Raw genomic sequence first — 18186 nt, 5'->3', positions numbered from 1 at the left:
ATGTTTTGCATTAGTTTTTTCTACTCCACATCCTCAAATGTATATATATAAATTTAAATAAGTAAATCAAATAATAAATAAATTTAAGACATCAGGTTTCGTGCTTTGCATCATTCTCCAGGTGCCGTATGCATGAAGGCAAAAAGGATTTCATTTATTTAATGTTTATTTAATGGCTGTTTCCATATATATATATATATATATATATATATATATATATATATATATATATATTGTATATATGTATATACAGTATATATATATTTAATGTATATTATACATTATACAGTATATATTTAATGTTTATTATATATTATGTATATAATTTATATTATTTAATGTTTATTTATGTCTGTTTCCATATATATATATATATATATATATATATAACGTGATGGCTATATATGTTATATGTATATATATATATATATATGGAAACAGCCATTAAACAAACATTGAATAAATGAAATCCTTTTTGCCGTCATGCATACGGCACCTGGAGAATGATGCAAAGCACGAAACCTGATGTCTTAAATTTATTCTGGTTCTTTAAAGTTGCATCTGATTAAAATGTCTTTTTTGTCACCAATAAGATCACAAGTATTTCATGGCAACACAGATGGATGTTATTTCTCTAATGACTGGGTAAACTAAATTCATTATTAATAATAATAGTTAATAAATGTCAATAGTTGCTTTAAAACAAAAAAATCTAAAATTAAAAAAATCTCCTTTTGGGATCAGTTTTATTTATACAACGATTACATTGTGTAAGTCCCCAAACTCTTGTACAATATCCTAAAACAAAAAAGCAAAAAAAAATACAATATACCATAACTGAGAAATGAATAAAAAATTGAATGATATTTGTTTCATTTGGATTGAGATCTCAGTCGCCGTCATTACACACAGCAGACAACATATTGTATAGTTGTCTAATCGACGGCAGTAATATATGATAACTTTTCTGTCTTTAATAAAGTAAAATTATTTTAAGTATGAAACTCTGACATCTGGGAATAAGTTCTTCAGTAGGCTACAAAGACTTTGCTTTAAGAAGCAACACACTCGGCAGAGACAAATGTCAACTTACATCAGAGAAATGTCAAGCTATTAATATTCCAGGAAACAAATCATTATTTTACTGAGAAAAAAAAGAAAGATAAACTACCAACCTCCTGCTACCTGTTATCAAAAAGCATCTTGAAACTATAAACAGCTCAGATGGTGTCTGGCTTCCTCAGCAGAGAGATCAACACTAGTTTGATTCTTTGCATTAAATGGGTCATTTCATTTACTTTGACATTACTTGAGGAAGAATCACAAAGAAAATAAATGTATATTAATTACTCAGATGTTATATTCATTCAACCTGGACACTTTGTAGAAAATTGATTTATTGAAGGATACTGCGCAGCATATGTTAGTAAATCCAATTTTATTTACAGACGTAGGCAAAGTTGTTGGTAACGTTCCGTTAAAGAGAGAAAAACCCACAATGGTCACTGAAATAACTTGAAACTGACAAAAGTAATAATAAATAAAAATTCACTGAAAATGAACTAATGAAAATCAGATATTGTTTTTGAATTGTGGTTCAACAGAATCATTTAAAAAAACAAACTAATGAAACTGGCCTAGACAAAAATGATGGTAACATTAACTTAATATTTTGTTGCACAACCTTTTGAGGCAATCACTGCAATCAAGTGATTTCTGTAACTCTCAATGAGACTTCTGCACCTGTCGACAGGTATGTTGGCCCACTCCTCGTGAGCAAACTGCTCCAGCTGTCTCAGGTTTGAAGGGTGCCTTCTCCAGACTGCATGTTTCAGCTCCTTCCACAGATGTTCAATAGGATTTAGATCCGGGCTCATAGAAGGCCACTTCAGAATAGTCCAATGTTTTGTTCTTAGCCATTCTTGGGTGTTTTTAGCTGTGTTTTGGGTCATTATCCTGTTTGAGGACCCATGACCTGCAACTGAGACCAAGCTTTCTGACACTGGGCAGCACATTTCGCTCCAGAATGCCTTGATAGTCTTGAGATTTCATTGCACCCTGCACAGATTCAAGACACCCTGTGCCAGATGCAACAAAGCAGCCCCATAACATAACCGAGCCTCCTCCATGTTTCACATTAGGTACAGTGTTCTTTTCTTTGGATGCTTCATCTCTTCGTCTGTGAACATAGAGCTGATGTGACTTGCCAAAAAGCTCCAGTTTTGTCTCATCTGTCCAAAGGACATTCTCCCAGAAGCTTTGTGGCTTGTCAATATGCATTTTGGAAAATTCCAGTCTCGCTTTTTTATGATTTGGTGTCCTCCTCGGTCGTCTTCCATTAAGTCCACTTTGGCTCAAACAGTGACGGATGGTGCGATCTGACACTGATGTACCTTGACCTTGGAGTTCACCTCTAATCTCTTTGGAAGTTGTTCTGGGCTCTTTGGTTACCATTCGTATTATCCGTCTCTTCAATATGTCATCAATTTTCCCCTTGCGGCCACGTCCAGGGAGGTTGGCTACAGTCCCATGGACCTTAAACTTCTGAATAATATGTGCAGCTGTAGTCACAGGAACATCAAGCTGCTTGGAGATGGTCTTATAGCCTTTACCTTTAACATGAAGGTCTATAATGTTCTTTCTGATCTCCTGAGACAACTCTCTCCTTAGCTTTCTGTGGTCCATGTTCAGTGTGGTACACACCATGACACCAAACAGCACAGTGACTACTTTTCACCCTTTAAATAGGCAGACTGACTGATTGCAAGTTTGAAGACACCTGTGATGCTAATTACAGGACACACCTTAGTTTAATATGTCCCTATGGTCACATTATTTTACATCTTTTCTAGGGCTACCATCATTTTTGTCTAGGCCAGTTTCATCAGTTTGTTTTTTAAAATGATTCTGTTGAACCACAATTCAAAAACAATATCTGATTTTCATTAGTTCATTTTCAGTACATTTTTATTTATTATTACTTTTGTCAGTTTCAAGTTATTTCAGTGACCATTGTGGGTTTTTCTCTCTTTAACGGAACGTTACCAACAACTTTGCCTACGTCTGTATATAGCAACTTTCAAAACCATGGTTCCAAAGTGCTTTACAGAAGAATAAAAGGTTATGAGTATAATACAATAAAAAGTATAGAGTATATATAGTATAATAATATTCTGCTGGTCCCAGTCTAGACCCGGGACAGCTAGCACACAGTCCCCTGCTGGTCCCAGTCTAGACCCGGGACAGCTAGCACACAGTCCCCTGCCGGTCCCAGTCTAGACCCAGGACAGCTAGCACACAGTCCCCTGCCGGTCCCAGTCTAGACCCAGGACAGCTAGCACACAGTCCCCTGCCGGTCCCAGTCTAGACCCAGGTACAACTGGCAGGCCTTGTTCAGAGGACCTCAGGAGCCGAGCAGGGCCACATTACATTACATACAGCATTAGTTCACTCGTATAAATATACAGTATAGACAGACATCATTTTAACTCCTTTTTTTATTGTATTTTGAACGATTTTAACAAACATACATATATATATTAAAAAAAACACAACAGAGAAAGAAGAAAACACAGGTCAAAATACCAAAAACACATAACATTCTTTATCCTTCTCAGAGTTATCAGAATTCTCTTTGTAGAGGGCCCGTCTGCCATGTTGGGAACCACTGATTGAACTATCCAACTGTATATTAAATAGTTACAAATATTAACCATCTCATTATGTCATATCAAACATTATTTCAGTCCCAGGGGACATTTTCTGCATAATCTCTCATTTCACTTTTGATACTTTATGTACATTTTGCTGATCTGTACTTTTACTTAAATATATTTTGAATGCAAGACTTTTATTAAATGGAGTATTTTGACCTTGTAGTATTCTTACTGGATGTGTAATGTGGTTACAGGTGCAAACGGAAAAATATATATAATATAGCTGCACAGGGCTGTGGCTTTGTGGCTTCAGACTTTCCAGAGCTTTAACACACCAATAAGTAAGAAATGAACCATACTTGCGAAACACACATTAGGTTAGATAATACTGCTCTGAAGTGCTCTTTCGTTAGCTGTTAAAGGGCAACGGTAAAACACTGTGTCTTTGCCTTTTTCTTAAATCTTTATTTTCAGCTGCTGTTTCTCAGCAATGATGTATTGAGATCCTAAAAGTACTTCACTGTGAAAGCCCTGTGTTGAAAAAGTTAACATACCCCGCTAACATAACAAGTATTATCAGCAAGTTAAAGTGTAAAACTACCCAAAGCAAGAAAATGAGCCCTGTGTTTACTACATTTGGTAGTTTAAACTAAAACAATTCATCATATAGCCTATGAATTCATATACTGTCTTCTTATATGTCAAATCTAAATTTGACTATAAAATAAAACATAAGACATATGTTTATTTGTTTACGCCCAACAACTTCAGCTCTGTGCAAAACAACCACACACCACACATTTCTCATACATACTCAGGTGCAGAGCCTCGATGACCAACTCATTGGCATGGCTTCAGTTATTTTTGGCGCTTGACTCAGGATTTTAAACTGGAACGATGAAGGAGACCGTAATGTTTTTGGCTAGGTAAAAAAGCACCCCAGGGTTCTGCAGTTGCATCTGGGGACTTAAAAATGTACAATTTGGTTGTAGGTGTTATGATTTTAAATAGGGTGCAGATTTTTGGTTAGTTTTGGTTGTTTTTGTTAATGGGAGTATGAGTGTCAGATATTCATATGTGAATAACTGTGACCAGAGGCATGTGCAGCTCCGTCCGAGGAGGAGAAAGAGAGAGAGAGAGAGAGAGAGAGAGAGAGAGAGAGAGAGAGAGAGAGAGAGAGAGAGAGAGAGAGATAAATAGATAAATAAATAAATAGATAAATAAATAAATAAATGATTGAATGAATAAATGAATATATTAATAAATGTAATTATGTTGATAAGTAAGTTTAATAACTTATTGTTATTAATAACTCAATTAATATGAACCTTTAGGAGGGAGCCGGTACATCATGAGTGAGTTTATTGTGCCGTTATTTATTTTCTTATTTTCTTTCTAGTTTTTCTGTTGTTTTAGGAGACCCTGTCCTCCCAGATGTCAACCTGAACCGTCTGGTCCAACAAAGCTCCCCAATACAAAATAAGAAAAAAACAAAATAAAAAAAAACTAGGTACAAATAAATAAATAAATAATACACAAACAATAATAATAATAATAATAATAATAATAATAATTATTATTATTACTATTATTATTATTATTATTATTATTATTATTATTATTATTATACATTGTATTAGAGTCAGAGAGATTAGTGTAGTTAGAGAAGGATGTAATGTTTGAAGGTGGAAGTTGATAGACGAATAGTGTGATGACAAGTGGAAAAAGGTTTGTGTGATGGGTGCGTGTGAATGTATGTGTATATGCATAAAAATATAGAAGAAGAAAATAAATTACATAAATAATAACAATGAACCAACAAACACAAATATTTACACAAAATAATAATAATAATAATAATAATGACTAGAAACATAGCAATAATAATAATAATAATAATAATAATAATAATAATACAATAGAAAAAAATCTAAATTTTTTATGTAACTGTCAAATTAATGTAGTGGAGTAAAAAGTATTTACGCTTTACTTCATATCCTGTATTTAGCATATATATATATAAGTAGAACATAAATATTTAACAAATGGTTTACACACCATAATGTAAGTGTTTATTCATGTATTTGTCAACAAGTAGAACCCTGTTTTAATTTATTATATTTTATATTTAAAAGAATGTAAAACATTTTTTTAATAAAACTATGAAAGTGTTTTTGTTTGCTTAAGTAATCTGTTGATATACAATATTGATATTACACAAATGCTTGTATTTATTATATTGACTGTTTGCTGCTTGTTTTTTTTATTTAGTTACTTTTGTAGGTGTAATAAGCAACGGTTCCACCTTATAGCCTTTATGCTTATTGATGTAATTGCTGTTGTCAGTGAATGATTATTTTGTGGCTGTGCAAGTTTTCATCTTTTATTTTTATTTATTTTAACAGACTCAAAGCACAAAATCAAGGTAAAGATGAACACTTCAGCTCAGAGTTAGCAGAAATATCATGCATATACTGTCAGTCACGCTATGTATGCATGGTATGGAAAGGTTATGTACTATACTGTATGTATGGTATGGAAAATAAACTGTATGCGTTATACATTGAAAATGTATTAATGTGTTTCTATATTCTGTGATGTAGGTGCATTGCAGTTGTGCCCCTTTTTCATATCAGGTCCACACAGGTTCAATGATTAGACACATCCCAAATGTAAAAATGTCTTTTTATTCACTAGTAAACAAAATGGTTTTGAGATTAGATGCTGTCTTGTTTAAATATCCCAAAAAAGAATAGTTATTTTAATAGATATGAAAACAGGTGAATATTACAGCAGAGCATTCTGAATGTGTGATCTCAATGTGATGCGTATGACTCATGCAGAGGCGTTTTGAACATTTATCAGTGAGGCGATCAGAGATTAAGTGTAACTGACTCAACCACTAGCCTGTGAGCGGGGCTAGCTTAGCAGAAATAAAGCCACAAAACCTCAGGGTTGTGTTTTTGAAACTGAATCTTCCATCTTGGCAGGAAATAGTAATATCACACTTGCTTCTGCATCAGATGTATTCTCAGGAAACATGAAAGTATCGACTGCCAACTGTGTTTTTATTAGAGCTCATTTGAAGTAAAAAATAGCTGTGTACATATAGACTGGGGCTTTCATGTATTCTATTTATTAAAGTTAAAACAAGAGACGGATGTTCATTTACCTCCTCAAAAAAACTAATTAAATGTCTGTTTTCAGCATGATTTGGCTGCTGGATAATAAACAGAAATGACGTAAGTGGTCATTACTGCAGTCATGTTAAAAGTTCTCTATTCAAGATTCAAGATTCAAGAGTTTTATTTGCCATTTGCACCTAGTACATTGGAATACTGAGCAGTCTACACCGAGTCAGATTTAAGAAAGGAAAAAAGGTAGAACAGGCACAAGGTAATTACAGTACAAAATAAGTAGCAAATTCAACTCAACATAATAAATAAATAAATAAATAATTAAAATATAAAACGCCCTCAGTGTAGTCAATAAATAAACTAAACTAAACTACCCTCTGCATAGGAACGATACCCCAGAATACAAATATACAGTATATATGCTCCATGTTCATGTTAAAAGAACTTCTAACACTCAAAAATATTTAAAAAAAGAAATAATTAATATATTTCAGACAATTCCACAGTGGAAGGCAGCATGTTGCACAGCATTACAGTCCATTCAGTTCAGGTGTACTGTGTGTCAGTAATGGTATGGAGGTGAGGTGAGGTGTGGGGTATTTGTGTCCCTCTTTAACGTCCTTTGCCACCAGTCTTATTGTAGCTGGGAAGAAGCTGTTGTGAAAGCGTGCTCTGAGAGTGGAGATGCTCTCTGGCCTGTGCTGCCTCAGGCTGTCCTGATTCCCTCCACCTGAACAGAGAGTGAGCTGGGTGGTGTCTGTCCCTCAGGATGCTCTGTGCCCTCCTCCTGCAGCGCTGGGTGTATATCGTGTCCATGGAGGGGAGGTTAGAGCCAATGATTCTTTCTCCAGTTTTTATGACTCGCTGCAGCGATTTCCTCTCAGCCTGGGTAGCATTCCCAAACCACACCGTGATGCCGCTGGTGAGGATGCTTTCCACCAGTCCTCGGTAGGCCAGGGTGAGGGGCTGACGTCTGAGTCCAGCCTTCTTCAGCAGCCTAATGAAGTGCAGCCGCCGCTGAGCTTTCTTCACTGTTTCAGTAGTGTTTTTGGCCCAGCTCAGGTTGTTAGTCAGGTGTAGGCCAAGGAACTTCAAACTGTCAGCCCGCTCCACCTCTGTGTCCTGGATGATGAGGGGCTGCAGATGGGGGGCTCTCCTCCTGAAGTCCACGATGAGTTCTTTTGTTTGTTCTATGTTGAGAACAAGGTCGTTGTCCTCTCCATAGCTGATGATTTTTTTGACCTGTTCCCTGTATGCAGACTCGTCCCCACCTTGGATGAGGCCGAGGATGGTTGTGTCATCTGCATACTTAATAATGATGTTGTTCTTCTCAGTGGAAACATTGTCATGGGTGTATAGTGCAAACAGTTTTGGGCTGAGGCAGCAGCCCTGAGGGGTTCCCGTGCTGACTGTGAGCTCAGCAGAGATCTTATCTCCCATCCTCACCACCTGTGGTCTGTCAATCAGAAAGTCCAAAATACAGTTGCAGGTGGCTGTTGGGACCCCGAGGTTAGCTAACTTCACAGTCAGCTTCATTTGCCGGATTGTATTAAAGGCGGAGCTGTAATCCAAGAAAAGTATGCGTGCATATGTCCTGTTACTGTCCAAGTGTTGGAGTGTGGCGTGAGGTGCCAGTGCCACTGCGTCATCCACTGACCTGTTGGAGCGGTAAGCGAACTGTAGGGGGTCCAGTGAGTCAGGAATCATTACGTTAATTGATTAAAGAACCAGCTTCTCCAGGCACTTCATGGCCACTGAGGAACACCTAGGGACTGTTTCCTGTGTGAGAGAGGTGTTGAAGATGTCTGTGTACACCCCTGCCAACTGTTCAGCAGAGGCCCTCAAGACTCTCGGTGACACTCCATCAGGTCCAGCTGCCTTGCGTGGATTCACCTGCTTCAGAACCCTCAGAACCTGTGTGTGTGTGTCACCTGTAATGCAGTCTCATCAGGGTTATGGGGGGCTTTTGAGGGGGTGTCTCCATTCAGTCGGTCAAATCTAGCGTAGAAGCTGTTGAGGTTGTCCGGAAGGGTGGTGTCCCGAGCTTCTGTCCTCGTCGTGCTTCTCCTGTAGTTAGTGACAGATTGGATTCCCTGCCAATACAATATATATATATATATGTATATATATATATACATATATATATATATATACAAGATATATCACAGCATTAATGTATCATCATCAACTATTGTCTATATAAAGATATAGAGGAGTAATGTCTACTTGTGTCATCTGCATACTTATGATATCAGCATTAATATACCATCAACTATTGTTTATATAAAGATATAGAGGGGTAATGTCTACCTGAGTCTATGATATCAGCATTAATATATCATCATCAACTATTGTCTATATAAAGATATGTAAGGGATAATGTACAGCTTTCGGGTCATTGTTGTGAAAGAAACACCGACAGGGCGATGCTGCACTCTCATCATGTCTCTCATCGCCCTGTCGGGGATTCTTTCACAACAATGACCCGCTAGCTGAACATTATCTCGCTTATTACACAGTTACTTACACAAGAAATCAATATTTTGACACAAAAATGGTCCGCCAGAGTCCAACATCAAAGCTGCGCCCACAGCAACGGTCTTCTATACATAGCAACAGTCTGCTATACATAGCAACGGTCTTCTATACATAGCAACAGTCTGTTACACATAGCAACGGTCTGTTATACATAGCAACGGTCTGTTATACATAGCAACGGTCTGTTATACATATCAGGGGCCTACTATACATAGCAACGGTCTTCTATACATAGCAACGGTCTATTATACATAGCAACAGTCTGTTATACATAGCAACGGTCTTCTATACATAGCAATGGTCTGTTATACATAGCAACGGTCTGCTTTACATAGCAACGGTCTGCTATACCTAGCAACGGTCTGTTATACATAGCAACGGTCTGTTATACATAGCAAAGGTCTGTTATACATAGCAACGGTCTGTTATACATAGCAACGGTCTGCTATACATAGCAACGGTCTGTTAGCAACGGTCTGTTATACATAGCAACAGTCTGCTATACATAGCAACGGTCTGTTATACATAGCAACAGTCTGCTATACATAGCAACGGTCTGTTATACATAGCAACTAGGGGTGTGACGATTCACTCAGCTCACGATACGATACATGATATTGGGTTCACGATCTCGATACTATATTATAACAAACATTTTAACAAAACTTGAATGATGAAAATATATGACTGAAAAAATGGCCTTTTATTCAAAAGACATTAAATGCAAAGCAAGGCTGTTGTTTGCCCTATAGTTCCATGTGTTCTGGTATCAGTCCTGTCCTGTCCTCTGTCCTCCATCTGTCCTCTGCTGATGTCACTCACTGCTGCAGGTAACGTTGGGGGGGGGGGGCTTTGTCTTAGCCAGCTGATCAGTTTACCAGTCAGATACATGACAAACTAACCTAAACAGTGAGACTACACAGCCTACTGCCAGCTTTAGTTTCAGTCACAACTCCACTAAATAACTTACACGTGTTAACAGTTAGCTGTTAGCCGCCGAGCTAACGCGCTCTGCCTCTGTAAACAGCAGCGGTGGATGAGAGACAGCGGACAGAGCAGATTGAAACGTTGCTTTCCTTCATGTTTAACCGCTTCATCGTGTTTATGCTTGTTGAACAGGTGTAATAACGTATCTTGGCTTTACACTTGCAAAGTTTTATTGCACTTACAGCAACGGGCATAGTTGTCAGCTCGTCTCCACTGCGGCCTCTCTGATCAGCTGTTCACTGACTGCCCTGTGTGTGTGGGCGTATGAAAGGAGGCTGGGTCACAGGCGGACATTGCTCTCGGGGTATGACACATGCGCAGTGTAACTGAAGTTGCGACCGTGCGTTGCGATCATGTTGCGATTGGTTCAATTTCGGCGAGGGCAGACCAGATTTTACTGCGCATGTGTTGTACCCTGAAGATATGAGGCGTACTTAGCCTCCTTCCAGAGGCCTTGCACAGCAGCAGGAAGAGGCTGCAGCTTCAGACCCGGAGCCCGTATGTACGTAGTACCTATTATGCCCTGATATCGCCATTCAGTTTTTTGTCTCGACGATGCATATCGTACATAGCAACAATCTGTTATACATAGCAATGGTCTGTTATACAGAAATAACAGGCCGCAGAACGCTGTGATTAACCAATCAGAATCGAGTATTAACAACGCCGTGTATTAAAGAGGAGTAATGTCTACCTGAATAACATGGTTGGGCTTAAAACTGTTTGTACAGTGAAAATGTGGCTGAATGACACAAACGATCAGCTGATTGTAACGTGAAACTTAAAGTACAGGACACAAACAGCGGCCCTGTGTTTGTTGGACCCCTCTCGTCCAACCAGTGTGTCTTTTCCAAACTCCCGGCGCACTTTCCCTCTGTGTTTACTATTGCTATGGATTGGTTTACATGGTAGTTAATGGAACGCTCGGTGCGTCTACTAGTGCTAAAGGGTGCCGGTGTGAATTAATGTTTAAATAGAGTGTGAATAGAGAAGGAAAACAATATTAGGTTTGGATATCCTCTGGAGGATTAATGGGACGTAAAACTGTCCACTGAAACAACACTAATGGTGTGATGGCACAGTGAAGCAGGTTTAACAGCCTCTCACCACTGAAACTGTTCAGTGAAAGTCTCTTACACAAAACTGCAATAACTTGTCAGGCCAGTGATGTTATTGAAAATAACAGCTGTAAGACAAATTACTATATACAATTATTACTGGTAATAAAAGGTGCCGAGGTTCTTTTAATTTAATTTAATCATCATTTATTTTTGTAATTTATCATTTTTTCCGTATTTTGTTGTAAAAGAATATATATATACTTTTGAATTTGTGCAGATGAATTGCTGCAATTAAAGTAATTAAAGTATGTATTTTATTAGTAGGACCACAAACTACATTCTTCAGTTTTTAGTGTTTTAGATTCCCCCCCAAACCCCTCCCCCACCCCCCCCACCACCCCCTGTCTGCAAGAGAAGAGTACCGGTATGTATTATCTATACAGGATCTTTATAGGAAGTGCCTTATCAAACAAGTTGGTGTGTATGTACGTGTGTATGTACGTGTGTGTGTATATCATAAGATCTATATATCTATATATTGCTCTTCTTGGTGTAGTCACTCTGACCTGAGTTTTAGCAGCCATATTAAGACAGTTACAAAGACAGCTACTATCACCTGAAGAATATAGCAAGAATTAAAGGACTGAAGGAAAAACTAGTGCATGCATTTATCTTCAGCTTTTTTAGTGGAGCGGATAACATCCATTTTTCAATCAAATCATGCAAATAGTGATACAAGCACCAAATTTGGCATGATGATGATTTTTCCACTATCCGCTCCACTAGACTTGACTACTGTAATGGCGTCTTTACTGAACCTGAAAATGAGCACGATATGGGACCTTTAATGTTCTTTTGCACGTTGTTGCAATGTTCTTGAATGTTTGTGTAAAGCCCTTTGAATCTCTCTGTTGCTGAAATGTGCTATAATAAAGCTGCCTTGCCTTCTATGGCACCAACACATCCTCACTCCTAACTCGTCAAATAGCGCCGCCTGGTCAGCACCTCTCGGCATCGGAGGCCGACGCACGGGGTACCCGTCTAGGGTTACTGTTGGACGGACCGGGGATGGCGTGTGAAAATACACTCGTTACATGCGTAGTGTCTTTTCAAATTAAACTTCAATTTTCACAGGAAGTTAGGTTTAGGCAACGCAACCACTTAGGTAGGGTTAGGAAACGCTTGTGGTTGATGTTAACTTCACTGGCTAGCGACTCACGTGACTCACAGGACTGACGATACCGACGACTCATGTGACAAAATAAGTTACTTTTAGCGTCACACTGGACATGAACAGCGGTCTGCTGGTTGAAAGTCCTGTGTTTGTATCACGCTATTAACACTACGTCACTGCTCCGACATCAAGTAACGCCGCGGGTGAGTTTATATTGGAGTTAGTTGAAAGCCCGGTTCATTACAAACTCTTGCTAACGGGCGCCTCCGTGCGTCGGTCTCCGATGCCGAGGAGCGCTGTCCAATCAGCGATATTTGATGAGTTGGGAGTGAGACCGGGTTGATGCACCGGTCCACGCCCAGAGATGGAAGATAGCTGTTTTGTACTCTTCCTTCCTTTTTTATCATTCACTGAGCTAACTCTAACATTAGCATGTAGGCCAGGGGTCAGTAACCTTTACTATCAAAAGAGCCATTTTAGACACAAAAAAAAATCTGTCTGGAGCCGCAAAACATGTGAGCATTGTGATGAAGGTAACACAGTTTATAGTCTAAGTATATAGTATATAAGTCTAATGCAGTGAGGGCCAAAGTGCAAATGTACTACTACGAAATGTAACTTAACGAGAAAAAAAAGTCGTAATATTACAAAAATAAAGTCATAACTTTACGAGACAAAAAGTCGTAACATTCCGAGAATAAAGTCACAACTTTACGAGAAAAAAAAGTTGTAATACGAGAATAAAGTCATAACTTTACGAGAAAAAAGAAAATAACACGTAAAATTACTACTTTATAATATTATGACTTTATTCTCATAACATTACGACTTTTTTCTCGCAAACTAATATTATGACTTTATTCTCGAAAAAAAAAAATGTCTGACTGTTCAGGTTGACATCTGGGAGGACAGGATCCCCTAAAACAACAGAAAAACTAGAAAGAAAATAATAAAAATAAATAACGGCATAATAAACTCCATCATGATAGACTGGCTCCCTCCCAGAGGGTCTGGGGATGAGAAGGGATAACCCCCAGTGGACCAGCTCCCTCCTAAAGGTTCATATTAATTGAGTTATTAATAACAATATTGTATTAAACTTACTTATCAACATAATTACATTTATTCATATATTCATTCAATCATTAATTAATTTATTTATTTATTTATCTATATACAGTATCTCTCTCTCTCTCTCTCCTCCTCCTCCTCCTCGGACAGAGCTGCACATGCCTCTGGTCACAGTCATTCACACATGAATATATGACACTCATACTCCCATTAAACAAAAACAACCAAAACTAACCAAAAATCTGCACCCTATTTAAATCATAACACCTGTTTCATATGTCTTATGTTTTATTTTATATGCCAAATTTAGATTTGACATATAAAAGACAGTATATGAGTTCATAGGCTGTGATGAATTGTTATAGTTTAAACAGCCTTCCACAACCTGTCAAAAAATTCGAGTTCCGACCAAAAACTAGAAAAACCTAAAGACCGTTACGGGTTTTAGGTTCAGTACACACTTCGACTTCGTAACTGTTTTCATTACTTTGAGTGCTGCACTGAGTTGTTTCCTTTCATTAGTTCTTCTCTTTATTTCTGTTTAAAAAGTGCTTCAAAGACCTTATGTAGAATATAGGTTCAGTCAAGTACTACCACTATGTCCACATGTACCCACAGGTAGACTGCTGTAAAACCCACTGAGCTCGTACGTGACATCAAAGTACTCAGATGACTATTTTAAGACCGTCACTGGGCGATAGGAGGAACATGACTGCGATCATGTCCCTTTCAGAAGCTTTGTAGCTAATCTAGCACGGCAACAGCCATGTTTGTATCTTGTTTATATTTATCTGTTTCTTATACTTCTTATCTTACAGAATGTAAATGACAGAGAATGAGTATATGGAAATGAGAATGAGTTCAAAGTGAAGAAGAATTTCAAATATCTGTGTAAAATCTTTAAAAGTGGTAACAGTATATATTCGAGTGGAGCTCGGAGTGTCAAGTTTCAGCATTGAGGTATTTTGTCTGTCTTTGTCTAGTCTGGCTATCCTGTGGTGGTTGTCTTTTTATTTTATTTATTTTATTAGTATTACTTAATTCTATTTATTTATTTTATTATTATTCTGTATGTGGGGTTGGTATGTTTGTGAGTCTGTCTGTAGATGTTACTTTTTTTTTGTTGTTTTTTTTGTCTGTTTGTGATGAAAATTCAAAAAATAAATTCAGAAATGTCAAAAAAAAAAAGAAAAAAGCATTGAGGCATTTTGAAATATTGAGCTCCATAGGGTTTAATGGAGATAAATTGTATTTTTCACATATCTCCAGAAGTAAAATGTGATTAAAAAAAACTGTTTATTTGTACATACTTTGTTACATATTAACATGAAAACGTGCATTTTAGTCCTCACTTCACCCATCTTGCTTTACTGCAGCACCTTTACAAAGTGTCTTAATCAGTGTGATGGTCTGAACTGTGCCAACATACCACCATACTATATCTATGGTCTATCTATAGCTATATCTATATTGGATATTACATTCAGACTATTGTCTGTGCAATATGGGCAACACAGCAGACTGTGCAGTGCACTACCGGTGCAATACCTGCCATGGTGTGTGTGATAGTGTGTGTGATAGTATGTGCCATTATGTACATAGACTGTATGTGTTGAAACATCTGTTTCTGTGAAACTGTTTCCCTGTCTGATGTGGAATTGTTTATTATTGTTGTTGATGCTGTTTTAATTTAGTGTTTGTAACTGCAGTTGGACGGAGTCCAGGAAAAATTTCCCCACGGGGACAATTAAAGTATATCTTATCTTATCTTATCTTAGTATAAGTCACTTTCTTTTAAAAAAGGTGTCTGTGTGAAATTTCCGCCTATTACAACTTTGTATTTAAAAGCTTCTAGGCTCTAGTTTTATGATAAATACTATACATATTTTGATATTGCTTAGAGGTGTAGGCAGATATCACCAAATTTGAACAAAATCCAAAATTCTGCACTTTTTTGCCTGTAAATAAATATAAATAAATATAATGATCATGTTCATCACGTTTTGCTGTATTTTGCTGTATAAAACATTTTTGATAGACAATTATCATCAAAATTATGAAAAAACATGGCCGTGTTTTGTTCTATGCCTCGGGTAGGGGTATATCTGAAAAACTGAAGCTCTTTTGAGGATTTGTGCCCGTACTAATAACTGTGTCCTCCTGTCTTTCACATTAAAATTCCGCCCTGATGGGAGCCTTTTTTTTTTACACACAACGGCTGCAGATGGATAGTGGCGTGTTGTTTTCTTTAGTAATAGTAACTTGTTATAGTAAGGCTAACGAAAAATTAATTCTGCATCTGATTTTTGGGTCTGCCAGCTGCCTCTTTGGGTGGCACAGGCACACCCCGGCACACCCGTTGCTACGCCATAGATTTGCAATATAACATCCGCTCGGTAGAATTCATTTTCCCTCTGCCGTTTAGACTGCTGAGCAAATATGGTTAGGTGACAGTGACAGCACAGAGCAACAAGTGAAAAAGAAACACCCCCGCAGAAACTGCTGGGCCGTTGTTCAACCAACGTGACTTGAAGAGTAAGGTGACGAACACTGTACTCTCTCTTACTTTCAGCTGGCATGTGATGCACTGCAAATTAGAGGAAACGTTTCCAAAGCAGCTCTTTGTGTCCTCACTTTAGCTCCAGGCAAACGTAATAATAGGCTTCACAGTAAGAGGTACATAAATGATGAATGATAATTATAGATTAATGACCAACCTATCACCTCTTTCACCCGGGTAGTCCCCATGATGTCTGGTCTGACACAGATTCATATAGCATTATTTCAATTATATCAAGTAATGGCGATGATAAACATGTTGTGGAAGATACTTATTTAGATCTCAGCAGGGCAGACGGAAGATGTTGATAATAGCATTGTAATGAACAGCACTCTAATATTTTTAAAGGCTGGTGAACAAGAATAACTAGAAAATGCATGTCCTGCTGAAACGTGTGTGAATGCTGACAGCTGAAATTAATTGCAAAGCTAAAAAACCTAAAAAAAAACACAAATGCATTACACTGCACCGCTGAATAACCTAGAAGTTGAAATTTAAAACTGGCAGAGTTTGAAGCTGAACCGCATCACCTAAAGAAGCTAAGAGCTGCAGTCATATGCATGTCATACACTCAACATTTCAGAACCAAACTGTTTCACATTTGATCCCTCAACACATCATCTATTCACACTCTGCTCACTTTCATCATCGACCACATCCTCCTTCCTTTCCTAAACCCTATCTCTTAACTATTTTATGTGTGCGACATCCCTTTTTTTTCTTCTTTTTTTCCCCCTCTCTCTCATCTCTTAGCCTCCCCACACAACTCGCACAAACGTTGCTCTGGTCTCCACCATCATAACCAATGGGATTTTGTATGTTTTGTATATTTTTATAATTAATTTATTTATTTATCTTTTTCTTTTTAGTAATTTGTTTTGTATGATTGCTGGTATTATTATTGTCTTAGTATAACATGTGCTGCTATACTATACTATTATTATTATGGCTATATCATATGGATTATCAATCAATTATTATTGCATAATGGGTGTCCAACTTATTAGTATATTAGATCACTATCTATGTTTTCACTCCCTTCAGACAATATTAGCACACATATATGCGTTTCTATTCTTATTCTATTTTGACTTTTCTCCTAATGATAATAATAGTGGTAATATTATTATTATTATTATTACAATTGATTAATTGGTTGCTGTTTCAATACTTGATTAATTGGTTTATTTGTTTTTTTCTTTCCTCTCCATTTGTCAATATTATTACGACTACCATTATTATTATTTGACTAATTAACAAATTAATTAAGTGGCTTATTTATTGATGAACTACTAATGTTACTATAGGTATTATCAATATTATTATTATTATTGATGCTGCTATTGCTACTGTTATTATTGTTATTGTTGTTATTATTATTATTATTATAGCTATTATTGACATGGTTATTGTCATGGTTATGGTTACTACTATTATTATTATTACTATGTCAATATTCCCCTCAGGTATTATTTTTAACATTAATGTATTTTACTTGTTTATTTATTCATACTACATTTTTTTTCTCTCTTCAACTATTACTTGTGTTGTTGTTGTTTTTTCTCTCTTCTCTTTCTTTATTATTATATTATGTTCTTTATTAATATTACAATTTACCTCTTTTAGTATTATCATTGTTATTAGAATTTATTTATTTTTGGGTTGTTGCTTCAATTCTAGCATTACTTTGGTTATTCTTATTAGTATACTGTCTACTGGTTTACCACTATTATTACTACTATGTTTTCACTACCTTCAGACTTTATCAACATATATATATGTTTTTATATTTTGATTTTTAACTTTCTTCTTCTTCTTCTTCTTCTTCTTCTTCTTATTGTTATGTGTATATGTGTGTATGTATGTGTGTCTATATGTATGCATGTATATGTATATATATATATATATATTTTTTTTTTTTTTTTTGTTAACCATTATTATTATTACTATTATTACAATGAATCAATCGGAAGGTTAGATGGTGGATGGATGGGTTAATTAA

At 36.7% G+C, this 18186-nt stretch overlaps 1 long non-coding RNA gene across 1 annotated transcript in view; it reads left to right on the top strand.

The window, feature by feature from the left end:
* Positions 1-18186, top strand: part of LOC141771947 (uncharacterized) — a 313743-nt gene that overhangs the window by 28361 nt on the left and 267196 nt on the right. The gene's annotated exons all lie outside the window — the stretch shown is intronic.

The sequence above is a fragment of the Sebastes fasciatus genome, chromosome 8, assembly GCF_043250625.1.
Source record: "Sebastes fasciatus isolate fSebFas1 chromosome 8, fSebFas1.pri, whole genome shotgun sequence".
In the NCBI taxonomy this organism is placed as follows: Eukaryota; Metazoa; Chordata; class Actinopteri; order Perciformes; family Sebastidae; genus Sebastes; species Sebastes fasciatus.
This window is presented reverse-complemented; position numbering and strand designations above follow the sequence as displayed.